The sequence below is a fragment of the Lontra canadensis genome, unplaced genomic scaffold, assembly GCF_010015895.1.
Source record: "Lontra canadensis isolate GAN:19392208 unplaced genomic scaffold, GSC_riverotter_1.0 scaffold73, whole genome shotgun sequence".
Lineage (NCBI taxonomy): Eukaryota > Metazoa > Chordata > Mammalia > Carnivora > Mustelidae > Lontra > Lontra canadensis.
Genome location: NW_022631067.1, coordinates 6957948 through 6972033, shown reverse-complemented (window position 1 = coordinate 6972033; position 14086 = coordinate 6957948).

The window sequence follows — 14086 nt, the reverse complement described above, 5'->3', positions numbered from 1 at the left end:
AAGAGAAAAGTAGAAAGTAAAAATCTGTAAAGAATTAGTAAGTATCTAGACTGGTATGTTGGTAATATGATTTTAGTGGAGATTTAGTAATAATAGTGAAAACAGAACTTTAAAATAATATATGCATATATATATATATATATATATATATATAGTGTGTGTGTGTGTGTGTGTGTGTGTGAGAGAGAGAGAGAGAGAGAGAGAGATCATGTTGTTTGTTCACAATGCTTTTCCTTATTTTTGTTTTTTCCAGGGCTTGTGGGAGGATTGCCTTCTCCAGGCTCACCTGTGGACTTATGGTCCTAAATGGCTGTCCTGACAAATGTCACTTTCCGGGTCAGTCATTCAGATCTCCCTATATGTACTCACATATGATCTCTCTTTCCTACCGGCTTTATATAGAGAATCCAGGGGGAAACTCAAAAGTGCAGAAGTCTGTGCCATTACTAGATTGAAGGAATTCCAATCCCTGCTAGAGCTCCAACCCATTCAACCCTTGACCCTTATTGGAGTTCAAAGTGAATTAAGAGCAAATTTTTGTCAAACACTGAGATTTTGAGATTATTGTTGTAGTAGTTAGCATTTCCTGACCAATTTGATGGGGGAGATATGGAGAAGAAAAATGTGTGGCAGAGGTGATTTTATGGAAGATAACTTCCCAGTTGGAAGAAGGACTTAAAGAAAAACAAATATCCACCCATCCTAAGGAAAACACTCTTAGCTCTACAGATTCTAACACAAAATTTGACTTTTTGAACCATTTATATCAGAGCATGGTTGCATTCTAAAGTGAATAATGAACAACAAGATTGACATTTATACCCACAAATACTATTTCACACTTGGAGACTTTTGAGAATGGCTTTTCAGTAGTCAATGCCTGCATGCCGTTCCAAAGCATAGAAAATACCATTTGTCCATTGGGTAGTATCATTGATCAGTGTTATTGAACTGTCAATGTATCTCTGTCATCATAATAAATCATTTTCCTGGAAATTGTTGCGATTAGACTTATAAGAAATAAATCAATTTTACTCTGAAATATCTAATTAGAAGATGTTTCAGAAGCACCCAATGATCTATACAGGCATAGATATTGATGTCTATTTCTGTGTATCTATTTCTATCTATACACTTCAGCCTCTCTGTATTTGGAATGTTGGTACACTACTTCCAAAATAAATATCTTGTCACTTGTGACCAATTTTTATGTTATAGGGTACAAAAAAGATCATTAATCTGAATTGGGTTAACTGAACCATGAAATAAGGCTGGCATTGAGTTTTGAAAGAGTGTACTCAGAATTCCCTCAGAGACTCACTGCTTAAAATCTGAATAAGTTTAAATCACTTGAGAGCTTAAAAATAACTGCAATTAATAGTTTATAAGTAACCATACTGGCTTGTAGTTTTATATCTCTAGTACTTTTTAATATTTTTATACTTTTAGATTTCTAGTATTTTTTTTAGTCTCAGTATTATTGAGTTGTTTCCACAATCTGAATGTGATTATAAATGTTCTTTGTCTTCACCTGTTAACCTTTCCTATGTTGTTTCTAAACATTCAAGATCATATCCACCTATATAAGATGACATGACAAGAAACTCTTAAGTTAGTGTCATTGCTAGAGTTAGCATACTTAAATATTAACTGATATTTTTAAAAAATAGTAAAAAGAGTAGTGCATTCACAGCAAATATATTCAATAAGTAATTATTATTACTTATACTGTTCCTTTATAATTTGTTATGTTTGTGCCAGATACGTAGGGTTTTAATGAAGATTACTTAGAAAGTTCTGATTGTGTGACAAGCATCATGTACTTTGTACTAAGAGATCATGAACTAAGTTCTATTGCTGCTGGACATGCAATGTCACATGTGATTTAAAAGGGTTTGTTAGTTCTTCCCAGAAGATGACTGGTCATGTTTTATAAGTTCCCCTGAACAACAGCACCAGCAAAGAGGAAAGTCATTTGGATGGAATCCAAATGGAAGTAGCTATAGAGTATGGCATAAAGAAATATGTTTGTCTCCTTGTTGCTATGGTTAATCACAGAACAGTGCAAGTGATCAAAGAAGAATGGAAAGGTACACTGGAACAGTGAAAGTAGAGAATAGTTCCTTTCATTTCCATGGCACATGCAGAGAAAGATGAGTCCTAACCCTAAAAGCCTAGGTCCCATGAGCCTGGATGTAAACAAAAGTTTGGTGCAATCTTAGAGGTCCTTCCCAAGACATTAGGGAGGCATTCCACAAAGTTCAGAGTCAAGTGACAATTCCTTGAAGCCCGCCTACGTGTGACCCAGCACTCTAGGAGAACCCACCAAGTCTTACTGTTCTGGCCTTGATTTGCAGCTTCCTGTCACCAGTGGCCCAGACTGGAGCCAAGCTGAGCATGTGGCCTGTGGGAGGTGGTAGGATAAAGGAGCAGGAAAGGGGGAGAAGCAGGAGCCAGAGCCTTCCATGAGGTGAGCCATTCCCTTTATGCTGCAATCAGGGGGTGAAATCTGTCACACCAAAGAAGCTTCAGCTGTGAGAAACTAATGACAAGGGGTGGGGAAGAATTTCTCATCTAGTGTAATTATATTTTCTCAGAAAAGAAATCAATGGCAAGTAGATTCAAACAACTGGTTTCATTATAAAAAGTCTGTCTTTGGGCCAGATACAATCATTTTCTTTAAGTAGCAAAGAAGATTGTCATTTCCTGTAAAACAGCCTTGCAGATGGGTTAAAAAAAAAAAAAAAGTATCAGTCTGAAAAAGTTCACATGTCCTTCCCACATTTATCAATGTCATATCAGTAGCATTTCTTAGGGTTTTCCCACACTCATCAATGCCATAATGATACTACAATGAACTAGAGTAGCCTTAAGATTTGAGTACTGACTCAACCACTCATATTTTATTTGTTTTTAATGATGCCAGTTAGTTTCTTTTCCAGTGACTTTTATTCCAGATACAGCCATATTAGTTGATTTTTTTAAAATTTTATAGACCAGGCCCAATTATTGCCCTCAAATAAAATTTGTTCCTCAGAAAAAAATCTCAATTTTATAGAAGCATAAAAAAGAGGATTATCTGTTTATTACTTCTTGTTTACGAAAATTCAAGCTAACTGCAGAGTGGGAAAGTCTGTTTATGTAAGGCTCTTGTGTCACCTGCACTAACCTTCTGTGTGGTCTTAGACAAGTTAATCTAAAGAACTTTGGTTTTACAAATGTGAGATTTAAAATAGAGACTCTAGCAGTTTCTTGCCTTTGCAAAATTTCAGGATAAGGTGACCTAACCTAATTTATTAAATATGCAGGTACACCTAAAAAAAATAATCACTTGACACTAGTGTTCAGTTCTTCTCATCAGATAATTGGCCATCCTTATAAATTCTCAATAACAAGAGGGTTAGCAAGGAGTTATGTTTGAATAAATTAAACTCACATTTTTGAAAAAGGATTTAAATGTTACACTGGATTGGTTTTTAGGATTCAGCTAATTTTGGGAAGTTTTAACAGTCTTTTTTATAAAATAGTACTGGCATATTATTGAAATGGAATCACAAATGATAACATTTACTAGCATTGGCTATTTTCTAGTTAAGTATCCTATCCATATAAGTTTTTACATATTTGTTTGCTTTGAACTTAATTGATGGGGAAGAGGACCTCAAGAAGACAGATTTTAGTATTGAAACAAATAACCCCAAAATATCCTTATGCATTTCAAAGTCCACAATTGCTCTAAAAATACTTAGTTCCTTTAGAAATCAGTATTTCAATAATTTTTATGTGTGATGATGGAGATGTTTTCCCAGCAAAGAACGGTAAGTTTTCTGGGATTTTGAATTGGACTCTCTCTTGATGTCTTGGAATTTTCTTCATACATTTACTCAATATATACTTCTATATCTTAATAATTTATAGTTGTTGATTTTATTTTCCATTTGCAAGTTGATCTCAGTATTGCATTTACCTCAGTATTATGTGTTTTGTTTTGTTTTTAAAGATTTTATTTATTTATTTGACAGACGGAGATCACAAGTAGGCAGAGAGGCAGGCAGAGAGAGAGGGGGAAGCAGGCTCCCCACTGAGCAGGGAGCCTGATGCAGGGCTCAGTCCCAGAACCTGGAGATCATGACCCAAGCCAAAGGCAGAGGCTCAACCTACTGAGCCACCCAGGTGCCCCAGTATTCTTTGTTTTCATTGGCGATATGTGAGGATGCCTTTTTTGTTGTTGTTTTTACAGCAGAGTAATGTTCCCCACCTATACTGCCAGCTTCTTCCCTCCTCCTTCCAATATCCTTTTCCGATCTCAACAGCTATTCTGATCAAACTTTGCTAGGGCAAACTAAGATCAAGGTTTAAGTGATAAACAACTAAATATGTTCCTTCATTCAAGTTTAATTTTTTTTTAACAGAAAAGAAAGAAAAAGGAAAAATATCCTGATAAAATGTGTATGGCATAACAATTCATGTACCCGTGATACAGTTACACTTTCCCATATACTTGAACCTAGACCTGGCCATGTCATTCGTTTTGGTTTTCTTGACCATTTCACCATTGCATATTCAGTGTGGGATCAACAAATGATGTCTGTATTTCATATGTCTCTAGATTGAGAGTCGTGTCTGAAGAGACATATCCAGACATGGTGGGTGTAGATCAAGAGAACCTAGATTCTGTGCCTGCAGTTGGGATTGGGTGAGGTTCTGATGATGAGCTCCTGTGACAAGGACAGACACATGGAGGGGAAGTGAATAGTTATAGCCAGAGGGTGAACTGTGGCAGATTGATTAATGATGTAAGATCTGGCTAAGCTGTATGATTAAAAGTTTAGGAACAGATATTTATTAACAAATGTAATAGGCCAAAAATATTAAATATTCATGTACTTACCTTGGGTTTGGGGATTCATAGATTGTGTTCAATACCTGAGAGCCCAGTGGGTTAACTAAAACCTAGTCTGCATGGGTTCCTGAAGACAGTGAGTTTGAATCTAGAACTTTCCTGGCTCACTGAAGAGGTGGGTAGGGTCTAAAGGCTCAAGATATGAGAGTATATAAATTTTGTGGAACAAGCCCAGCCACTCCATAACCACAATATCCTCTGTGATGGCCATATTTTGTAGGCTGGAGATAAAGGTAGGAGAAACACTGTGGAATTTGGGTCCCTGATTTCAGTAGCCAAAGAGTAACAGAAGTCAAGTGGTTCAACTATGTCGCTGTCTCTTTACAATGAGAGACAAAGTGAGCACTATTACTGTGAAAAGTAAGAGAGACCAAGGGACAAAAAAAAAGTGTTGCAAACCTTAACAATCACGAGTGTTGACTAATTGAGCCTTGTATGTAGGAATGAACACATAAGCCACCTACTAAAGTAACACTTGCCTATTCAAGCAGAAAATTCCCATGTCTGGTTGGGAGAAGCCCAAGGGAAAACCACTGCAGGAATTCATGGCTTCTTACCTAAGTCTCAGAAAATGTCCCTTTACAGACCTGGAGCTCCTGGACAGAAGGGAGAGCCTAAATCTTTTTGAGGAAAAAAAAAAAAAATCCTGCAACAGAGTTATATCAGTATACTCTGAATCTTCCTCTAAGCAATTTTGAGGCTCCTATGGCTGTTTGTGGAGGTGTCAGTACTCTGGGAGGGAAATAGACCCTCTGGCGATTATTGTATGTTGAATTTGAACTGACATTAATACCTAAAGACCAAAATCTTTATCATTACAGGCCTAGTGGTCGCTCTGTGCCTATAGAGGGAGTCTTGGCCTGCTTCTGTTCTATGGTTATGTGCTTAGTCTCATTATAGTTAAAGGAGATAAATATTCCAAATTATGGACAGATTACCCATGTGGTTGATGGACCATGGAGTGATGTAGAAATAATGGCCCCCTAATCCCTCACTAATATAATAAAGCAAAAGCAATATTGCATTCCTGAGGACTTTCAAAGACTTGCAAGATTGAAGGATAGGAATTCCTATTGCATTCCCATTCGACTATCTTATTTGGCCAATGCAAAAGTCAGATAGATCTCTTATAATGACTTTGGATATTGGTAAACTTCGTCAGGTCTTGATCAATCACAGCTGTTATTTTGATGTGGTATCTTTGTACTGCCTACTAAAACTCAGTATGCATTTCTTTTTTTTTTTTTTTTAAGATTTTGTTTATTTATTTTACAGATAGAGATCACAAGTAGGCAGAGAGGCAGGCAGAGAGAGAGAGGAGGAAGCAGGCTCCCCACTGAGCAGAGAGCCCGATGCGGGGCTCAATCCCAGGACCCTGGGATCATGACCCAAGCCGAAGGCAGAGGCTTTAACCCACTGAGGCACCCAGGCGCTCCCTCAGTATGCGTTTCTTGACCTGACAAGTCTGTTTGCACCAAAATCACATAGAGGGAAGCAATTTTCTTCCATCTTATAGGGCAGCAGTACATTTTCAGTATTTTATCACAGTGTTATTTCAAATCTTTTGCCCTCTATCATAATGCAAGCTTGAGGAAATTTGTTTTCATTCTGTACCAAACATTACTACAGTCCGCTGATGATGTTATGCTTACCGGACTAGCAAAACAGAAGTAACAAGCAACTTCATCCCTTATTTGATATATATATACCTTAAGTAAGATTTTAACTAGATATAAAGATATAAACTCATTATATCTATCTATCTATCTATCTATCTATCTATACCTATATAAACCTATTCAGATATATATATATATATAAACTCATTTTATATATATATATATATATAAACTCATTTTACTCACACACACACATATATATACATCTATATAAACCTACTCAGAATATATATATTCTGAATAGGTTTAAAACAATGATCCTCTATCAATGAGCATACTTAGTGCCCAAGTCTTCATGTCCTATAACTAATTGTTGTTAAATGCAATAAGAAAGAGTTGCATGGAGAAATATATGATTTCAGGTCTGAGCTTGTAATTTGTCATGTGAGATCACAATTTCCACTGATTTGCCCATGAAAATGAATTGCATGGTAATATTTTCCACATTCATTATATGCAAAATAATGAGTGCAAAGTGATACTCAAAAATTGTCAAAATATAGGAAAAATAGATAAAAAATATAACTTTACAGAAAATGTCAGGTAATAAATATTAAAAAATGACACAATTAGCTTATTTCAATATTACAACTAACTTGCAATGTAAAATTATTTTAGGCAAGGATCTTTAATTGGATAGTAGGTTGTGGGGAGTAAGACTTTCATGTGGCCTCAAAGTCCTCTACCTAAGTATCAGTTGCAAATTGAAATATGTTCTTTACTGTGAGTGACCTGGTGTGGTCACCACTTTCATACAACTAATTACATCCAAAATGGGCACATGCTAAGCAACTCCTGATAACATGCACTGGCACATGTCATAACACCTATGCTGCATTATTGCTAAAAAAATGCAATAGTCTGAAGGAAACAGAGTCAAAATCTGAGCACAGATTGCAAATATGATTGTTTTAAAGGGAAACTAAAACTGGTGTTTTTAAAACTTCACTATCATGAGGAAAAAGAGAGTTGGAGACTATGGAGATTATGGAAAACTAAAGACATAACCCTTGCAAAAAGTGTGTCAAAATAGATTGAATCACTAATAGAAAAACAAACCAACAAAAAAGTATAAGAGACTTTCATGACAATAGGGGAAATGGGTATTATTCAGCATATATTTGATTACATTACCAAATTGGTGTTAATTTTCTTAAACACAGTAATGACATTGTATTTATTAAAACAACGTTTTATGTTTAAGATATCTTTGGGGGAAAATGTTAGAGATACAGTATGTCTGCTTTAAATGCCTCTACTTTTTTGACTCAGGAAGAAAAAAATATAGGAATAGTTTGAGGAATATACCTGAGAACTACTGTAGCTAAACAATGTACACCACATTTTTGTATTGAGAGATTTGTAGTCCTTCTAACATTTTAGGTGAGATTCTTATTTTGTACTGTTGTCCCCTGCTTATCTGCAGTTTCACTTTCAAAGATTTTAGCTACCTGGGGTCAACCGTGATCCAGAAGCAGATGATCCCCCTTATGATGTATCACTAAGGTCAATAGTAGCCTAACATTACATCAAAATGCCCATGTCATTCACTTCACTTCATCCCATCATGGAATCATTTTATCATCCCACATCATCACCAAAAAAAGGGTGACTATAGTACAATAACATTTTCTGAGAGAGAAAGAGAGACTACATGCACATAACTTGGATTACAGTCAATTGTTACAATTATTCTATTTTACTGTTGTTGTTGGCAGTCTTCTACTCTCTAACATGAATTTATCATGGGTATGAGTGAATAGGAAAAAACACAGTATATATAGGGTTTGATACTTTCCATGCGTTCAGGCATCCAGCAGGGATCTTAAAATGTGTCCCTTGTGGATGAGGGAAGTGTTGTATTGTGATGTTAACAATTCAGATATTTCACAGTAGAGGAGGATAGTTTGTAAAAGGCAATAGAATATTCTAAACGTATATTACCAAACTATGAATTTTTAATATAAAATGATTTTCATATTTTAAAATTTGAACTTGGCTTCAAAATGTTTTATTTCATTAAACTAATTTTACTGCTATTCCTAATTAACCCAGCAAATCGAATGATGTTGGTCTTTTTATTAACATAGACCTGCATTTTAAGTTAAAATATCTGGCCCTTAGAAGTTACTTGTAACTAAAATTCACAATCTGGATGAAAATACAAGTTTTGGAATATTGACTTCTTGACTATAAGTTGAATTTATACCTACATAACATTTGACTAAGGAAGTATATAAACTTAGGGACATAACTTAGAGACAAGCTTAGAGATGTAAGTATATAAACATAGAGAATCAATGAGCTGATTTAGCAGAGTAATCCAGCTAAATTATTAATATGTCAAAATAACATATTAACTATAAATGACATAGCATCCAATGAATAGTACTGAAGTAATAGTAGTGAAATATGTGATACTTACATGTTAAATATATTATTGAAAAATAATATTTTATATAATTTTGCTAAGAATATGAATATTGATTGGCTATTTAATATCTATATTGAGGAAGGGAACTTGAAATATAAGTTTATTATTATTCAGTTGAAACATGCATATTTTTCTCCCTTCAGAGTGTTTCCTTTTTGATCCATTTTCATTTCCTGTATAAATTAATGGCTGTTCACTGGATAATCAGATGCCTTCAGCAATAATAGTTTGGTTTCATGTCTCTAGCAGATGCAAAGATTGCTAATTTCTTCTAAAACAACTAAGTTAAATTCCTTAAAGTCTTTAACATTGTTATATAATCACCCAATGGATTTACCTGCACGTAGAGAAATCTTGCTTCTTTAAGCTTAAGCCACAAAAAAGTTATAAATGTAATTTTATTAAGTTTTTTCATTTTTCTTTCAAGGAATTCATCTTCAAATGCTTTCTTTCTCTAAAACAGTTACCTATAATGCTATGAGATATTACTGCAAGATATGAGATCTTGGGAGTATTTTAGAAAAGCAGTACACTAGGCTTTTGAGAAACAGTGTCTTCAAAGTTATAATGAATAATGCCATACAGTGTCATTTCTCGTTGCTCCTGTAGAGACTGCCCTTTTCCCAAAAAGTTTATAATCTATGGAGGTCATAATAAGGATAATTATCAACATTTACCAATATGATGATATAATCATGTCCCTATAGTCAAACAGTTGGTCATTTCAATCAAATGGTTGATCCTGATCACTGAGAGAACAAAATGTATGATCCGCTCCAGGATAAATCCTTAAAACCTAAAAATCAAACTGCATAAGGTACCCTTGCTCTACCACCCTGCACTTTTATTTTACCTTTTCATGGTGAAAACGGTATTACTTCAAGTGAATGATATGCCCGAAATCTCTAAGAATCCTAACCAGTATTGGAGGGACTTACTCAAATCAACCAAAATGAACTTCAACATGTGCCAAGAAGAAAAACATAGTATTAGACAAAATTATATTGATTATTTGATGTAAATTTTCAGAAAATAGCATTATGAGTAGATGAATGAAGCAAGAAGAACCATATCTGGAGGAAACATTGAAGAGAAATGGTTTAAGAGTTTTAATTTTTTCCCATATGCTACATGTGAGATTCAAATTGTAATCTAAAATAATCTTCTGCCTTGACTTTTCTTACCATTTGACTTTTCTTTCTTGTTAAACACATATAATACTATTTAGCTTTGGATCCTTCTGTGGATTCTCTTTTTCCATTTCCAAAATGTTGTTTTAGTGGAAGTCAGCCTCATTTCACAGATTTTTGCATGCTGACCAGAATGCAGATATGTCTATGCAATTTTGTTATTTTCTCAAATACTTTAACTTACTCTGCAAACTTTTGGAAAAACTAAGAATTGGAGTTTCTATTGAAGTGTGACACAGTTTTAGTTAGTTTTGCTGAAGACGATAATTAAATACTAATTGCCTGAGGATAATACAAGTAAACTAGATACTATTTCAATGAGTATATACAATAAAGTTCTGCATTAATAAACTAGTTCTGCATTAATAAACATGTATGCATTAACAAATATCTCCATAATGAAGATAATAACCCACCTTTCAGGAGTGATATGAGAATCCAGTGTATAAATGGAGAGCATTTATAAATTGCAAAGCTGTGTCATTTTAGCTTTTACCGATAGCAATTATAATTGATAGTCAGAATCATGATATGGACACTCTGATTCGTTATCTTTGAATCATTGAAAACTTCTCTTCTTTTTTAACCTGTAAGTGAAACCCTATTATATAAAAAATCATTATTTTAATCAAAATTAATGTTACTTACTATGTCTTTCTAAGCAATGTCTAGATGTCACAAATAAGATGAGGTTTCTTCAATCATGGCCTAAAGAGGAATGACAGAGGTTTTGTTTTGATTTGTTTTGTTTGGCAATTAAATCCATCTTTATCTTCAAATGCTCATGATACTTGCTTTGACCATTCAGTTTGAATAATGGAGTTGTACAGTTTTTTGTTACACTACTATATGATAATGTGTTTTAAGTATGGTGGGTGATACATGTCAATTTGTTAAATTCACTTTACATATTATCTCCATACTAATTGTGTTTGAAGATAATTGTGGTGATTTATTGGAAAAATTGAAACAGTAAACTCTATAGTATTTAAGTTACAATGTGCTCTGGCATTACTTATAATTCAAAGAAAATAATTTAGTGACACAATTAGCAGATTATGTTACCCTCAATAATAATACTTCTTTAAACACTTACTTTAAGAGGTATTTATTTTCTAACTTTTTGAAGGTAATTTATATTTATAAATGTAAAATTCAGAAATAAGGTGATATGTAAGAAAATAAATATTAGGGGCGCCTGGTGGCTCAGTGGGTTAGGGCCTCTGCGTTCGGCTCAGGTCATGATCTCAGGGTCCTGGGATCGAGCCCCGCATCCGGCTCTCTGCTCCACAGGGAACCTGCTTCCTCCTGCCTCTCTGCCTAGTTGTGATTTCTTTCTGTCAAATAAATAAAATATTAAAAAAAATAAAATAAATATTATTGTTAGCCAATGTTAATATTTGCAACCCTGTAATTTTAATTATTTTTTAATGTGGAAACCACATATAACCCCAAATAGGTATTTTATTATATATCATTTATTATATATCATCGTCTCTCTTTCTGTCTGCTTATCTATTTATACTTTTGTATTTTTCAGTTTAGCATTTTACTATAATATTAAAATATTTTTTAAAAGATTATATCATGCTGTGTATATAACAAAAATTTAAAGTGAACTTGTATTAACATTGAAAATTATTTCAGTTTTTCCACCAAAAAGCATAAAATCAATATGTCAAATTTGTCTCTAAATCTTTGTTTCTTTATTTAATTATTTTATGATAATACATGTCTAGCATCAAGGTTTTACATAATGCGCTAAAAAATTTAAAGAAATACCAAGTATCTTCCTAGAAAACTCCCTGTACTTATGTCAAGAAGATCGGGGCATGAATGTGCCTACATGACTGTACCCTTAACAAACTTGTGAACAATATATTATATTTTAAATTTGTAGTCAAGGATTAGTTAAAATTTTTTTTTTTGAGGAGTTTGAGGTTGCCTAGGATATGGCAAAATGAAGAACAGTTTCACCAATAGTTGTAAGGAAGCACAGTTCTCTGTTCTTAGAGTATATAGCTTATAAGCATGTTATTTCAATATCATCAGTTATGTTCTTCAAGTACATCTTTTTTTGTTTAATTGATTTATGAAAGACGGATCAGCATGTAAAAGGCTTCACAATAAATACTTCTCTATATCCTTTTATTAATGTGTATTTAATGCTACATATATTTGCGTTTAATATTTATTCTTTGTCCATTATATACTTAATGAAATTTTCCTCTGTATTTCATTTAATGCTTTTTCTCTTGTATTCTTATTTACTAACATTAATGCAGGCAAGCTTATCCCCCCTTCTCCATTTTTTTTTTTTTTTTGGGGGTCTGGCATGGCCCAAGCCTTTATTTTAAAAAAATGCCTTTTGTATTCAGTGTGCATACTATATGTTGCATTCATTTATTTTAAAAACAAAAGTTTTATTAAGTAGCTACAGGTAACAGTAGATAAAAAGCCAAAAGCATAAGCTTGCAGTTCCAGTAATTGGACCTATGCAACTACCTGTCAGAACATTAGAATATTTCTAACATACAAGAAGCACAGCCCCCATATAAAATCCCTTGCTTCTTATGAAGAAGAACAACCATTTGTCAAAATTGATATAGATGGTTTTATCTCAGCTACCTTATTTTTAAATTTTGTTGATTTTATCTTTTTTCCCTGACATACATATTATATTTACTGTTATTTTCTTGAGTGAAAGAAATACATCCTATTTTATTATATTTTTAAAAATGTCTTTATATTTCTCAAAATGTTACCTTAAAACACATTTCCAAAAAGTATCAAATTTAAGTTATATATAACACCTTTTGACTCTCCCTAAAATAAGGTAAGGAATTTACCATGCATTCACATTCCTCACTCTTCCATTTCCTGACATTAAGAATACAGAGATTATTCCCCTAGGAGTGCTAAGGATGAGGACACTGTAATATGATGTACAATATCCTCAAGGAAACATCATTAGAGTGGAGACGGATATGAGCATAAGGTTGCTGTTTCTTCTATTACCCTTAAAAATGAGTCAAGCCGAAGGAAAATTCCTAACAACATAACTCAGCAGCAGACAACTAATACCAAGGCACCAGATAGCTGTTATAATTGATCCACAGCCAGCAATGGCTGAGTCCCTGGATTTCATCTTAGTGATCTAGTTGGAAAAAAAAAAAGTTTGTGATCCAGAAAGTGCATTAAAAATAATCAATAAATGCAAGGTTTGAAAGAAAGGGGTATGGAATATTTTAGGTAACAGTTTTCCAGAAACTAAGCAAGAGATCATGATAAAGAAAAAAGCATATTAAAGTCAACATTTCAGAGTACTTTCTAGAATAGATGGATTTCATTTCATTGGGGTAATATTATGGAAATACAGTTTCACTTGGCTAAGTTTCTGATAGATGTTGAGTAGCAGTAAAATTTTAGTCACCAAAAAGTTCTTAAACCATCACTTATATGGATTATCATGTAATTACAGGAAAATAATACTTCAAGTCAAAGTTGAGTATGGGAAAGAAATGGCATTCTATTGGGAAAATTGAAAATTCTGTGAAAACGTTCGTTGTGAATAAAATGTTACTTCCCCTGTAGCTGACTGCGAACTAAATCTATTTTGATAAATATCTACATGTTAATAAGTTTTTTTTTTAAAGATTTGTTTATTTTAGAGAGAAAGGAGAGAGACAGTATGTGCATGAGTCCGGGAGGGGCAGAGGGAGAGGGAAAGAGAGTCTTAAGCCGACTTCACCCTGAGCATGGAGCACAATGCGGGGCTGGATCTCACGAATGTGAGATCATAACCTAAACCAAAACCAAGAGTCAGTTGCTTAATCAACTGTGCCACACAGGTACCCCTACATATTTATAAGCTTAGCAT